Below are 16,684 nucleotides of genomic sequence, written 5' to 3' on the forward strand. Positions count from 1 at the left end.
GCCCGGCAACAGGAGAGCAGACCGAGAGCCCGAGAAGATAGCTTTATTGTGTGACGTGCAAGAGTTATTGGGAGCAGATAATTGGTCCGTCCCACGAAGAGAAGAATGTCCTTTTCCTCGCATGTTCTGAAGTTGACTTGTCTTAACGAAACGCTCTCTCTCTGTCTCTCCCACTCACTCTCTAAAAGTTCAACTCCTTGGCAACTGGAGAAAAGTTCACGGTACGGGAAAGGTTAGCTTGACTGACCGACCGTGTGTGTGATGTACGGTTCAGACAATATGAATTGAAGTATATTACCGTAGCCGCTGGTAAATTCTCCTGACCTGGCGTATAGCTCACAGGAAGGTGGGACACTGAAACGCAAAACGACGCAGCAGCAACCAGCAACGGATCAATACGAACCGGAGCTTGAATGGAAAGTAGGCTACCACCGATGCAGGATATCAATGATGTGCTCCAACAATAGCCCGGTGCCGGTGATATGTGTGGTTGCACCTAAATCAATAACAGCCACTCAGGAGGAAAATCCTTATTGGAATCAATTTAGAATAAAACCGACAGCTATAGAATTGATTTCGGTGTATCGTTTACGCTGTCTGTATGGGAAGCATAACATACATCGACAGACGACTGTCGATTTAAATGCTAATTCACAATGCATTATTGATTTCGCATTCATATGTGTTTCAGTCTATACAGCAAGTGTCGCCATGATTTAAACCATGAGCGAATTTGATACAGCACACAATCTAAGCAATTAACGTCTTGCTGTTGTCCGATCTCGGATCATACATTGTTTTAAACATGGAGACAATGTTTTTATGAACTGCAATAAACTGCTATGCTATACTTAATTCGAATTTGAGCTAGACATCAGAACTTGTCGTATAAACTATGAATCTTGTGACCCATTATTGGACTGGTAACAAATCACACCTGGTTCAATCTTCTGTTACCAAGGCTTTTCAATATTCAATTCAATATTCATTCAATTCAATATTCATTCAATATTTCAGAATCTTGAAGAATACGCGAACATATATGGAGGACACGATATGAGACATCAGTAGGTCGCAAAGTATAAGAAAGATACCATTCAATTTCTGATAGTCCATATAATCAATATATAAAGCTTCCATCTTCGATCGCCAGTTCATCAATTCTCCTCTAGAGTTGATATGTAGAGTTGAGTCTCATCCATCATATTGTGTTCCAGTAGACCCTCTCAAGGACTTGATAGCATTATGTATCGACGTGGATCATAAAAATCTCCTAGAAAAGAGTTTGAACGCAGGTTTCCCCGAGACAGTGCAGCACATTAAGCGTACTAGGCTCAGATGGCTTTTATGGTGCCTTAAGAATGACACAGTCAGTTCTGCCTACGAGGAGGTGGTCTGGTTTGGACTGCAGGACCTTATATTATAATTATGATTTACTTTATGCAATGTACAAAAAGAGTCCTGTAGAACGTATCTTAACATACACATACATATTTGAAGTCGAGTTAAGTTTTTCGGTTTATTTTTACAACGAAATCGGTTAAAAAAACAGTCGGTTTTTGAAGGTTGCAATCAAGTTGATGAGGACGAAAGGTGATTATACCTCGTTGAATGCTCTTCATATAGATGTCTGATAATTGTTCTACCCATAGTTTGTTGAGAGCATATAGATCGAGCTGTTGAAAGGGTGTATGAGAATCGATACTCCCCGTAAGCAGGTTAGCGACAAGAAGGTGTTGAGCTATATGACGTCGGTGCTTCAATTGGTTGAGGCCAAGGAGCAACATGCATGCTTTGTAATAAGGATATTGTTTACATGGATCTAACAAAAGTAGGTAGATCGCACAACAAACCACGATCCGATAGGCGCTAAGTCAATGAGTTGCTCAATGGAATGCTCAAGCACCGACCGAAATATGCAGCTTTAAACGGGTGAGAGGCAATGTGATCCTTGATTTCTCTGGACATACGCACCAAGTCCAAAGAATTGATAATAGTGGCTGATAACATCTTAAACTTGACGGTCAAAGGCCAATTTGGTGACCAGCACAACACCAAGAGCTCTTATATGTGTTCTAGATCGTCCAGGTAGAAAAACGCTGCTTGGTAATTTTGGCGAGTAAGAGTTGTTGGCGTCTAACAGTGAGTGATTACAAGAACTATCTAGGCTGATGACGATCACCAAACGATTCTAGAAGTGATGTTTAGTTTATTGACGCATCATAGCTTACTGCAAGAACATAATGAACATCAATGAGTTAGAACTGATATCCATATTTTCTCAACCATAAATATTCAACCCATTATTCAGGTCACTCGAAAAAAAACAGCACTGTATTCCGAATTCCCATCTCAACTGTTACTTCAAGCAAACTTGTGAAGCCATCAAAACATCACAAAAAGCGTCACCTTTAAGGGGCTTCCCAAAAATCCGACACCAACTTCGAGTAAAACTGTTGCATTCTATTTTGTCCTACGGTCTCCTATCCACCCCATTACTTTACCCTCCTGATTTTCTTCCTGATTCGTCTCGCCCACCACATTCAGTTTCCTTCATCACAATCCCATTGTTGCGCAAATTTTCTTCATTTCCTACTGGAGTCTGGACGAGAGATTAAAGTTTTCCAATTAAATAAACTTTCGGGCCTGTCCCGTTCCGAGCACAGATCCGAACCGAGAGACGGTGGGTTGCTGGTGTGTGTGTGTGTGTGTCCCCATCAAACACCTAGCTTGCACCAAAACAAAGCAACGCAAAACTTTGCCTATCTAACCGTGCAACGGTGCTACCAGTCAAATTTGGTGCTCGACTCTGAAGAGCTTGCCATAAGTGGGACGGAGCGCCGAGTGCAGCACACTTGTTAAAGCTCGCTTAATTAAATCACTAAACGTTTATCCTTACTTCAGCTTCCAGCATCTTCCTATAGCTATTTGGTGCCAGCTCTAGGCCACCGATCTGCTATAAATGTTACAGAAACGAGCTTCAACACTGTTTACGTTGAATGTAGTGTATTATAGGGACAGCTTTCACCAGAACCGCCAGTCCCAACAATCATGTTGCTTTACCTTTACATTGCACCCCAGATTTGATTTTCTATTGTCTTTCTGCTTTCTTGGTGGCCTGATGGTGGAAAGAGGTCCTCCAATTCGTGCCCGATTAGAAACGTCTACCGGCTTGCGGAAGCACATAACGATAATAATATTAATCCATACGCAAGCCGATCTCATCCTGATGCTTGTTCTGCTGTCCCTCGGGGGAGTGTGCAAGGAGTTTGTTCGCATCAACGTCAGGGAGAGAGGGGGCTATCGTAATTACAGCATATTATCACCCCCGGGGAGGATGGAGCGATCCGTACACGGGATCCCAATCTGTAGCTGATCCTGTTCCGGAGCGCCTCAGGAACACTTGTTGTAATTGGATTTTATTGTGTTGAGGTTAATTTGATTAGCACCGTTTCGGTGCCGTTTATGACACGCGGCTTTTTCACGTCATAATAACTCTTGGCCGTCAGAGAGAGTGAGAGAGGGAGAGCGAGAGTTCCCATTTTATGCTTTAAAAGTGTTGACAAAGTGTAGTAAATGAGTGAACAGCTATTTCTGCTATTAAGCATTAAGAAAGTTTATTCTTGAACAGCAATGAAGGAACTGACATATTCATTCGAGAAGGATATAATTATTCCTTTTTCCCGAGTCTTTTAAATTCATCATTACCTATAGAATAGCTTATTTTCGTATCCTCTTCTACAGCGTTCGTTTGCGAATTTCGCTTTCACCCCGAACGCCCCAATAGCTGAAAAAGATTTGTCTCTTCACTCTCTTTTTTTCATCACCGCCCCCAACCGACTAACTGACACCTTCCCCGTTTTTTGACAACTGAATACCGCCGCGAAATGAGACCTCGCGCAATAGCCGAAGAAAGCGCAGCCAGAAGACACCCTTCGACTGCTGGCTGCGCTAAATTGCCGTCAGCAAAATGCTAATTATGTCACTTAAAAGTTCTGTTCAGTCGGCAAAAATGATCCCGCCATTTTTTCTCCTTCTTCACTTCACTTCACGAATCGTTTGCATCAGCCAGCCTGGGTAGTCGGTAGACGGCAGAGGGAGTTGCGACATCGCCAACCCAGCAATCGCGCTGACTGAGCGTCGTCGTTCCTTTTTCATCGAGCATAATTAGTAGCGACGCGATTTCGTACTACTTTGCGGGTGTGACAGTTTTTCCTGAATTCTCTGGCGTTTTTCCCTTTTTTTTTCGTCCGACCCCATTGCATTTTTTCATCGTTGGAGCTTTTTCTTCTCGTACGGAAAAAATGAGGAAAGCCCCGGATGAATGAATGGTAGCGAAATATGAAGGACTCGGCGAAGAGCCTTTCGATGGTTGAGTGGAGCATCTTGAAGACGAGCATCTTTGTGCCGTATTTCGAGGCAGTTGGTGAAGCTGCTAATTTGCGACACATTTGCAGTTACTTGCGAAGAGCTTTATTTTTAACCACAGAAAGTACGAAAATGGGCCTCATTTAAGGGAAAGCCGTTTGTGACGTGTTCAATGATTAATTTTGAGCAGATGCATGCGATTGTTACTTTTAGTAAATATGCAGAGCAAAACAGGAAAATAGTAGTAGATTTTCTGCTAGCTTTAACCAATTATTTACAGATAGCTGAACCAATTATTTATATTTTTTAATAAGTCTATTCCAGTTCTGTGTTCTGCTTGCTTAAGAAAATAATCAAGCTATATTTTCCTAAACAAAAAATCCCAGAATTTGATGGACCACCTCCGGCGTAAGATGTTGGGAGAACAACGGCTTCTTCATGGTGATAAAACTGTCCACAAAGCAACCAATAGTTTTAAATAAACTATTTTAATTAATAACTAACCAATCAACATTTAAGAAGAAATTTATTTTATTTATTTATTTATCAGGCGCTAAAACCGCTTTGCGGTCTGCAGGCCTGCTGCAACAATCCTCGATACCGCGCACGGTTTAGCGCCCTCGTCTGCCGATCCGTTATCCCGGCCGTTCTGACGGACGCATCAACGCCATCACTCCATCTCAATTTAGGCCTACCACGCCTCCTCTGTCCGTGTGGACGGTCTAAAAGGACTTTACGGGTTGGGTGGTCCGGTGTCATTCTCATAACGTAACCAGCCCTCCGGAGCCTGGCGAGTCTAATTCGCTGCACGATGATGAGATCATCGTACAGCTCGTAGAGCTCGTCATTGTAGCGGCTACTCCATCTTCCTCTCGAACGCGGCTAAGAGGGCTTAGTCAGTTTAGGACAGAGTCCATGTCTCAGAGGCGTATGTGAGTACTGGAACTATAAATGTTCTGTACAATCCCAGCCTGGTCCGTCGCGACAGGTATTTTGAGTTGAGTGGAGTTTCCTCAGGCTGTAGTATGACCGGTTGGCAGCCAGCACCCTTGGACATAACTCAACATGAATGTTGTTGTCGGTGCTGACTTTTGACCCCAGATGGATGAAGTTTTGGACGACTTCCAAGGTGCGGTCACCTATCTGTACATCACCCTTGCGTAAATCAGTGCTTGTTAACAGGGCCGCTGGTGGTGCCACCATCATTTTGGTTTTAGCCTTGTTAAGAAGAAAAGCACTTCTTATGTTGGGCAGCCTTTGAAATAAATAAATTTAAGATTTTTATCAGATTTATCTTTAATTTCACAGAGCTTTTAATGATTTGAATGATTTTTTCTATTTCTTTATCAAAACACCAATTTTTCCACGCAAAGCAAATCGGAAGAATATGTTTTGTTCTTCTGTACTCAAATATTTCGGTATTTTGGTAAACTTTAATTGAAATGAGCCAAAGTTTCGTGCTTAATTGATCTGCTTTTGATTACGTTCCAAAATCAGGAAAACTGCCAAAAACTTATTCAATAACCCCACTTTGGAATTATTCTTATTCTGAAGATTATATTATTATATTAATATATATGAGCCTTTCTTCAGCACACTAAGCTTCAATAACTAATTTAATAAAAATGAAAATAATTAAGAAACATACCTCACGCATGTCTCGCTAATAGCTAAAAGCAAACAACCATCAATCATTTTCGCCCGAAAACCGAATCCCACGCGATATGCATCTGGGCCAGCGAACGAACGGTGGTCTGGGTTTCGAACTCTCGTACAACTTAAGCTCAACACGCTAATCCACCGCAAACACACGCGGATGATCAATTACTCGACATTGTAGTGCATATTCGGTTACTCATTTACCAATCATTTGTCGCTAATGGCTTACAGTTTTGTTCCCCCCTTTTCAAGCTATCACACCTGAATCAAAGTGGAATAAAAACAAAACCGAAAGTCATCCCTAACAGTCAGCCCTCACTCCCTAACGGAAAACCAGGGCGAAGGTGTGCTCCAACACCGAAAAAATAAACCTGATAGAGTACGCTTACAGAGTGAAGAAAAAAAACAGACCTCATGCACACTGCACACAAATCGATCATTCACTTAAAGGGCTTCAAAATGGTTGCGCTGCTGGTGATGAAACAAAGCTTTTCAAAGCCCCCCAAAAAAAAAGCACAACGAACCCGTTTGAAAGCCCTTTTGTTTTGATTGATGTCGTTTGAAAGTAGGCTCGATTAAAGGCCATGCACGCCAAAGTCACACGCACTGCGTTTGCATTACCAATGGATGCAGATGCCCTTCGCGGTTTGGGTGGTGATTATTCAGCAGGTTATAATTTTTGAGGACAGATAACCGACCCGTACCGTTGTGTCCCGCAGACCGCACAGCATTGACCCTTTCTTGAGTTTGATCTGAACGTTGGTGACATGCAATTTTTTCATGCACCCAAAATATATATATATATGTCATAAGGGCATTTGGTGTGCTTGCGTGCGTGTATGCTTAAAAATTAAGTTGTAAGCCTAATCGATCGCGCGATCGATTCATCAGGGTATCAAAGGGCATCAACGCACCGCACCGAAAGAAACAAAGCGAATCTGTGTCATTCTACCCTCGTTTGCTGCGCAAAGTAACTGCTGCACAACCAGCCCGAGTACCTTGGTGTGGGACTGCGGGAGAAATCACATGTCATGACAGCCGGGCTTGATATGCTGTCCAGCCTGTGCGGCCCGGGTGATGCCCCCCGAGGGCCCTACGAAAGCTCCCTTCGTCGTCCACGCTTATCTTGATCTGTCAAGATGAATTTTCAAGCCGTTCAATCAAACCCACCAAGACCGAGAGCGCGAGAGAGCAGGGATCAGATTTTGATTAATGTTATTTCACGGTGGCGCATATCATTACCGTTCCTGCTGGTTGGTACCGAACCGACCATAGCGGAGTGAGTCGGAGATGAGATGAGAAGGAAAGGGATGGCTGGCGCGCTATAAGCATCGCAGTTATTCTACACCGTCTGCACGCGCGTTGCTATCTTCGACGTCCAGCAAGAAAAATTCTTCTCCTGTCATTCGGATCCTGCCCGGGCGTCCATTATCGTCCCGGGATCGTTCGCAAGAAGCGGTAACGAGATTTTCCCATTTCCGAGTGCATTATGCTATAGCGTCATTCGATTGACTGGCCAGAGCTGTAGAGAAGTTGGTGTTGGTTCTGTGGGCTAGAGAGAAGCGATGAAAGAGAAAATATATTTTACCCCAGTAGATTCACTTTCATCGCGATGGATGTGATTATGAGTGTGCTTTAAGTGGATGACACATAATAGTTCTCCTTCAAGCAGTCTTCAGATCACTATGAACACTTTAATACATAACTTAACAGATAAGGAATATATTTAGTAGTTGGTATTGCCTTGTGATTGAACGACACCACTACCATATCTTGAACATCCTTCGGGACAAGTTTAAAGTTACTCAAAGGTTGCGTTATTTTTCCTGAAGATCAGAGTTCTCCACAAGAAGAAACTTCCTCGCTCAAAACGCTTGTCACGATGGACTGTTTGCAAGCTGGGATTATAAAGAATATGTATAATTTCAAGACAAAGACTCTGTCCTCAACTGACAAGATATTCTTAGTTGCTTTCAAAAGGAGGATGGATCACTAGCCATGCACCAGTGAGCTAGTCATGTCATGAGAATGGAACTTGATGTCCCGGCTTGTGAAGTAGTTATAGGCCATCTACAAAGACAGAGAAGAAGTGCAAGACCCAAACTGAGATGAGGTGATTGTGTAGATGCGTTCCGACTACAAAGGCCGGGATATTATTATTGGCTGCCATCAACGGCACTCGATCGCAAGTGGTATTGAGGACTTTTAAAGCAGTAAACTAGTGTGATAGATACCGGAGTCCCTAGAACTGAACCATTAGAATGATCTTGTCTGACAGGACTATTATCTTTTCCATCAAATAAAATAAATCGTCTCCATACTTGACTCAGCAAAAATAAAGCTGAACTTTGAAATCATCTTATATCTAAAACAACAAAGCAGCAATACGGCCATGAATAATTTTTTCATGAATAAAAAAAAAAACAAAAAAGCTATAATCTCTCATTATCATTTTTCCCCCAAAAAAAGGACTTCTTCAGTTCATATTGCTCTCGAATATTTCGTTTAATAAACAATCTCCCGCCTACCTTATACATTGGCAACCTCTTCGAACATCAAAGAAATTGATAAAACCCTCTCACAAAAAAAGCACCTTCAAATTGCTAATAAAACGCATCAATTAATGTGTAATGAGGAGCGAAACAACCCAAACGGACGACGATTATGGAAACAAAACAAAAACTAACCCCACTAACCGATCGTGTCCTCCGACCGTTGATGCCCTTGTTGAACTCGGCGGGTCGTGCACCTTTTGTTTGGTCAGCAAATAAAACTGCTCCCCCAATCTTCGCGGCCATCGACGATTGCGTAGGCTATCAAAAAATGGCTATTGAATTCCACAGCTTCCAGACGCCAGCAGCAGCCTCCGACCCCGAATGCCGAAAGCGGATCCTTAAACACTTTATTAATGGGTACCATTTTCGGGAATGGCAATGCGCACTCAAGGTAGGATCATTTTTAATAGCCATCATTAAATGTCTGCCACGCCTGCCCAACCGGCCCTTGGAACGGGCCGGTCCGAGCACGTTCCACACCAGACCAACTCGGCGCGAATCTGCGGCAGATGAAAAATTGTTGAAATTTTCACCTGATTGAATGAAATTGCTCGCCCCGACGGAACTGGTCTGGTACGGTGTGGAACTGTTTCGCGTTCCGCGCTCAAAAGACGCCCAAAAGTCGATTTGTCATTTTCTTTTGTTTCGTACCGTTTCCTCCATTGTTCAGATCTGTTTCTTTCACCAGATCGATGTCCGTTGACGCAATTGCATCTGGTGAACCTGTTCCGGCTGGGCGAACGACCACGATAACGAACGCCCTATGTTCGTACGGTGTTGTGGTGAATCATTCGATGACAAAAAAGGGCAAAGGATTGCGACCGTTGCCGTTGGATTTTCCCATCGTAACCCCCGGAGACTTCTGTTTAGCACCGATATAAAATCAATTCACCTTCTCGTCCCAGGCGTGTGCGTCAGATGCCACGAATGGAAAATTGGAGGTCTTGACTGTGCGGCCCATAAGGTAATCGGCTGCAACAGCTACTGCCAACTGCTGCAATGCTTGCGCGACGACCCAGGGCGCAATTTTTCCCATGCCAGCGAGGTGCGAGAGCTATCGATTGAAGGTCGCCGTGGAATGCAATCATCGTGTTCCGCGCGACTACTTTCCTTGCTGCTCGCTGACAGCAACTATTTCCCGCCCGAGAATGGCAATGGTAAGTTGAGCACCAGTACCTTGATAAATACATTTTTGATAAGGATGTCTAGTGGAATAAATATTGAGAGAACCATATTCCTACAACATGATGGATCACGCTGCTTACAAGAGTAAACCCTTTCTCACGAATTCTAGTGTAATGGACCAAAAGTGTTGCGAACTTTCGGTCGCCAAAGTCATTAGGCAAACATTGTAATTTCTTCACTCCCGTTCTAGCTTCGCGGATGTCACCGAACAGGTTTACAATCGCTGCAAACGAAACGTTAATCACAATCAGGTTTCTTCAATCTCTTCACCCTTGCTCCAATAACTCCCGTACAGCCAATCGGCACACAGCCCACAAGCCATATCAGCAACACTATATTGCATAATGTTGCATCGTGACAGCTGACCACGGCCAGCCACGTCGAGAATAGCGGGCCGGATTTGTGCTCGATAGCTCGAAGCACCGCACTGGATCAGATCCATCATCCGGTGCGTGTGTGTGTGTCTCCTTGGTGCCACGCTACCGTTAATCGGTTATGATCGGTCCTCCGGCAGGTGTGTAACGCCTCGCAGCGGTACAGCTTAGCGCCGCTCAACGCCTTTAATCTGAGCTTGCCAGTGGCCGCTAAGCCAAACAGCTGCCAGGGATCATATTTCTAAGCCGACAAGGTTTCAAAGACGTACATACGCATATTCCGACGGGGCATCATTGCGTATTGGCCACCGCATGTTTTGGTTGGTCGCCAATTGTATGTCATTAGGGGAGGTGCGATTTATGCAAAATCAGGCAGGTGCTTAACAGTCAAAACACGCGGGTTAAATATGGTTGCAAAATGCTACCCTGTGTGACGATGATGATTTGCGAATTAATATCAGCTAATGATTTTCATTGCTTAATGAAAATAGCAACCGAAACTAGAATTTCAAACGAATCAACTGCTACAGCAGAAGAATGCATATTCCCAAATAGAAATTTTAAAAATAAATTGCTATCACGATACAGAATCACATAAGAAACAATTTCACAACGGACTAACTTTGCGAGGCGATTAAAATAAAACTGCAACAGATAACTCAATGAATTTATCCTTGATCAAAAACCAAAATTTTAGGAACATTTAACGATAAGAGTGCTCCTCGGTCACATTCAGTCCTACATCAATTGCCTGCCAACTAAAACTCTTCTGGCTCTAATAACTATAATTTTCATAGTTTGTCTGCTCTTTCTGAGCTTTTGCAATCAATTTATGCTTTGTCTTGAATAAGTCCCTACTGACTGTTTTTGTGTATCTGCGAACTGTGGTTCGCTCGCAGTCAACTGGCTATTTTCCATTAGCAGACTGAGTGATTGTGACTTTAGTTTAACAATGTTCACGTTGATAAAGATATTTTCACCTTTTATACTTATACTCTGATAACTGGCTCCAAGTTTCACCATGACCAAATCATCAGATATTGAAGCCTTTAATTCCTCTTAAATTTTTCCTTCATAAGGAGATTCTTATATCACTGTTTGGTAGCACTATTTGATATTTTCATCTTTCGCCAGCAGTGATAAGATGTTGTCAAACTCATGGCATTCATAACCAGCCATCAGAAAGTTCTTCTCTTTGCCCAACTATGCTTTTTTCTCAGGGATAAATCTTACAATATTAATGAACCTGTCTTTGCAGTTTTTCGACTTTTTTCCATAGCTGCTCCAAATCCAGCTTGAAAATCAGCTTCAAACCCAAGAGCGGTATACGTATCCACTATTTGCACAGTTGGATCGTTAGTACAAAATGTACTACTCCTGATGTCTAGTCTTAATGATCTACTAAGAGCTAAGATGTTTGTGTTATTAAGAATAGACGGAGCGTTAATGGTCCCGGTTATAGTTTTGTGTGGGAAAAAGCACCGTGCTGTCATTATTCTGTGTTGAAGTGTCTTTTTCTCCTTTCGTAGTCTAACGACGTCTTAGGTCATGCCTGCCATTTTTGACTTACTAGACTTATTGTTACCGCAGTGCTCACTATGGGAGAACGGCCCAGCTGGGTCTAGAACCTCGGTCCTGTCGTGTGAAGACCGGCGCCGCTGTCGCGTCTACCACTGGAACCCCTGTGTTGTAGAAATAGTATACTTCTAGATCGGTAAGAAGGGTAAGCAGCATGATTCGCCCATCTGTCTATCTATTTATTCGTTCTTGTTGCTGTAGAGACCAATCTGCTCCAGCGAATCCTATTATGGGAAACATCAACGAAAAATACAGAGTTTTTAAACAAAAAAGGAACCTTAAAGTCTCTGGCTTAGCTCCAAAAACATCCAGAGCTTTTGACATCTGTCAGGTCAAAATGGGTTTCAAGAGTTAATCTGCTGTCAAGAATCACGCCGAGATCGAGAACTTCATTATGGCTTATTACACTTAATTATATCACATATCGTAGTTGGATAGTCGGTACTGATTTCGGGGAAAAACGGTACGGATGGTATTTGATCCTGGGTCCTCTATACATAAATGGTGAATAAAAGAGACTGCGAATTGTATAAATTAAAGGCACAAATAACATTCTGTATCTCGCAGGGAATGCGTGCGTTTAAAATATCAAATTACGTCCATATTTCAAACACATATTAACACACATTACTTCAATTAACACCCATCACCATCACCATCATCATCGTTCTCATCGCAAAAACAAACAAGTTCATTACTAAAGAGCAACCCGAAGCATTAGCATGACATCATTCGGCACAGAATGAGGTGCACCCTTTTGTGTGCACCGGTGTTTGCCGTGTTGCTAATGAAATGCATTTATGTTGCTGGCATCAAATTTCAGCACCACCATTTTTTTTTCTTCTGACGTATCAATCAACCACCGGACCGGGGTTGGCTTACATGCAAACGTTTTCCGATCATCATCAACGTCATGCCGACGACGACCAGCACGTGGGATGCTGGAGTGTGTCCGCCCGGCTGTCAGATGGAGCGCTGCAAGTTAGTGCAAATATTTGCCACCTTTCTGTGCAGCATGCATCCACACATGCCCAACCCCTGGAGGCTGGAGTGCAGCCGAAGAAAGAAACACAAGAGGGTGCAGCTTACGGTGCAGCACGTTGCACACGGACGACAAATGACTTTTCTCTGCGCGCCCGGCAGCAGGGCCCTTGCGGCGTACGGTAAGTGCAAAGCAAGCAATTTAAATTCTACCTTCGTGATGGGCACTGGCACACAATGATGGCGCTACCGACGGAGCTTATCCCGGCCAAGAAGACCAAGCAGCAACAAATGAAGCCAACAACGAAAAACTGGTGGTTCTATGTTAAGTCCCGCTGCAAGCATTTATCTGGGTTGAATAGAATTTTAAACTAATCTGCCGAGCTGTACTGCAAACAAAACTAAGGTCTTAGGATGCAAGTCGCGGACAAGGAAATGACATGGGAGCATTGTTACGGCACACGAACAAACCTCGATTCAAACCTAATCTTTTCATTACTCAGGAACAATCCATTTTTCGTGACACAAACAGGTTCTCTATTAATATCATGCGACCCCGATCTGTCTCTACCTTGAAAGCTTTTCTGTCCCTGCCTGCTCGTGTGTTGACGATAAATCCCCCAAAAAAGTCTCCGGACCTTGGGTTTCATATCATAATACTTCCATTTTCAAGCAGCTCGAGCAGGCACACACGCTCATAAAGTGTCGCTTTGTCGCATTATTGTAGGTGAATAGTTTTCATAATTGAACCTCACCCCACGACTGGTGGTGAGAAAGCTTTCATAGGCACGTACAACGCTTGCAGGAACGCTTCTCCAGTCGGTTTGAGCCCGTTCCGAACGGTTGCATTCTGGTGGTGGTCCCGGTGTGTTCCTGGCGTGGTACTGGAAAATGCTGTTTGATTTATCACCATTTCCCGCCACGGCGTTGGGCCCACGGGGTAGGGCGTATAATCCTCCCGGCGGGTCAAGCTGCGCTGCGAGCGACTGTGCCAAGTACAAGTTCTCCGCTGCAAAATGCTTTGAACCACGGCACACAGTTTTATCCGGTGCGCTTTCGCATAGCTCACCCATGCGAGGTGTTTGGGTGACGAATGTGAACCATCTGAGGAGGATGAGGAGGAGGTACTGGGGGTACTGAGGTTGTGAGGTACACACTCACAAACACTGTAGTGTAGCTTGGGAAATTCCTAGCGAGCTGTTGCGGTGCGTGGTACGAGTGCCAATCTGCCCTGTACTGCATGTTGCAACATCCCTTTGCTCTGGTTGGGTGATATGCTTTAGCAAACTTTAACTTCAGCATTAGGTTGGGGTTTTAGGGTTAAGGTCAGTTTTTTTAAAAAGCTACTATTAAATTATTTCTGATTTTTTTTTAACAAATTACTCAAATGAAATGTTGAATTCGCGATTTTCACTATCAACTAACAACATCTAATCATACATTCAAAACCAGGTTAATGTGAGGACCAATTACACTTAAATGTTGTCATAAAGTATCCTTCAAAATAAGCACAGGTTGTAGTCAATATTTATAGTTAAGACAAATGTATCATTAGTTAAGAGTTCATGTATCTTCCTTCTCGTTTAAAAATAATTAAGACAAATATGTTTACAATGAAAAGTACTTGAAACCATTAAATTTTAATGAAGGCGGCCTATTCTTTAATGCCTTTTTGCTCTTTTTATTAACAAATTTTCAGCAATACGTTGGATCAAAAATAATCTTAAATGGTCTTTTAGAATTTTTTTTACGATATTTAATTTTCCTAAATCTAACGATCATGTTCATTATTCTGGGGATTAGTGAGATTAGTTTTTTTTTAAATATTCGTTAGGGACTGCCTGACCGTATTGCTATCAGATTTATGTTGAAGGGATGGAATTTGAAGCTGATGACCTTTGAAAAAAACTTTTCAATTCATTTCAGGACTGCCATTTCTGGCTAACTAGATCTATTGATGACACGTAATTGGATAGTCAGTTCTCATTACGGGAGGTTTTAAACCTCCGTCCTACTATTTGAAGACCTCTTTCAATACTATTATTGATAGGTAGGATTGACGAAAGATGGGTTTTATAGCAGCATTAAGTACCAAATGCGAAGACTCGCTAATCACTGTACTGTTGTTGGTTGAATTTGTTCGAATACTTGTGCTTCTAGAAATATATATCATACTTTAGACTGCACCTTGTATCCTTACAGTCGGCCAAGAAATCGAAGCGGTTATATGACCCGATGTTAAAGTGAGCGTTAACTTGTTTTCGAATTAACATATCCCAGATAAAAATTACCTCAGAGAAAAATGCATCATAAACGAATTATCATTAGCTTAGTAGCAAAATAGTAAACAACTTTAGTGAAGTAAAATACAAAAATCGAATAATTCATGGAATAGAAGTTAGAAACAAATTTAAGTGTACATTAAAGGATATAGCTGAAATATGGCCAGGCTTTCCATTATGAAAACTAACGTATATAAAATATAAAAATATATTTGTGACAAATTAACCTAAAAACGTCACACGAGCTCTAATAAAAAATGCTTGTTTCAAAACATCAGTTTCTTAAGTACCCAATCATGTTATACAAAAAATCCTAAGTTCGAGATGCCCAAATGTTTTATTCAGTAATTTTTCTTATGACTCTTACTAGGCAGAATACCATTTATTGGGATGATTTATGAAATTTCATAGAAAAAAAAACAAAATGGAAGTAAGAAAAACAGGTCCGGAAAGCATATGGAACAAAACAGGGAGGGTTTTTAAAAGTAATGTTATTTCTGCAAAGCGAAGCGAGATAGCAATTGTTTTCATAAGACATTTAGCACATATTTAGTCAGAAAAGAGAATCATATTCAGTTCTTCAGCCAAGCATATAATGTAGAGTTCAGTGTGAGTATAAATATTATTTTTTTTTGTCTGTGCAACCTCTTCAGGTTTTAGTCAACAATTTGAAGTTTCTAGCCTTAACCTCTTTGCTCGTTGCAGGATAGCAAATTCTAAGTTTGTCCGTTTTAACGAGTACCACAGCTATCAACTAGAGAACTGAGCCACTTCAAACAATTTCAACTCAACTCAACAATTTCACAGGAGCATTCAAATCGAAAGCCTGGAACCTGGAATTATTCCATTGACTACAAGACTATTATATATTTTTTCATCACTATTACAGCAATTACACAAAAAATTAAATTTTTTAATTTTCGTGTGCATAGGATTTTTTATATTTTTTTTATAAAATTATGCTACAAGTATTATATCCCAATCTGCAAGGTGATGTCACTTGATATTTTGTCTTACCAGATTTCGAATTCAGTATGAAAGCATTTCAAGCAAAATATTTTTCCGATAAAATTATCTCAAAATAGCTTCAAAACCCTCTTTTTAAGGTCGCATTGTAAAGCTTAAAGTTTCTTGTTGTTTTTTTTTTTTTTCATTCGAATGCGTAGCTCTAGTTAGAAAGGGCTTCAGTTTACTCAATTGATTGGTGGTCACATTAAATTACAAGCAGCAATGTAAACCTCGTTACACACCGCGCTCAAGGTTGGGTGGGTGCATTATTCCAGCATTGATTAATACTACCACCGGGATGATAATGCATTTTGGGAGGTGTCACTTTCAATGCCACATATTCGCTCCATCCAACCGTGCGCAGCCTCACTAACGGCTGCAAATGCGTAAGCTTCGTGGGAGCGTAAGAAGCCCGTCGACGCCTGCGCTCCCGCGTGAAGGTGGAATGGAAGCAGCTACGCGACCTCCCGCGAGACCTCCCCACCAGATCCATCCAGACAACAACGGTGAACTTGCGACAAACTTACGCATGTCAAGGGTCCCTCGCGCGCGCACGCATAAACGCCGTACGGAATGCACTAACCCAGCACCACCTTACGGCGAGTCGGTTCGAGCGACATTTACGCACCACCCGAACGTCTGGCCCTTCGTGCAGTCTCAATCCAACCCCCCTTTTCGGTGGTTTGGAGCATTC

At 42.3% G+C, this 16,684-nt stretch overlaps 1 long non-coding RNA gene across 1 annotated transcript in view; it reads right to left on the reverse strand.

Annotated features, from left to right (window-relative positions):
* LOC118509009 overlaps window positions 1-16,684 on the reverse strand; it is a 55,361-nt gene that overhangs the window by 21,589 nt on the left and 17,088 nt on the right. The gene's annotated exons all lie outside the window — the stretch shown is intronic.

This window comes from Anopheles stephensi, chromosome 3 (assembly GCF_013141755.1).
Source record: "Anopheles stephensi strain Indian chromosome 3, UCI_ANSTEP_V1.0, whole genome shotgun sequence".
Lineage (NCBI taxonomy): Eukaryota > Metazoa > Arthropoda > Insecta > Diptera > Culicidae > Anopheles > Anopheles stephensi.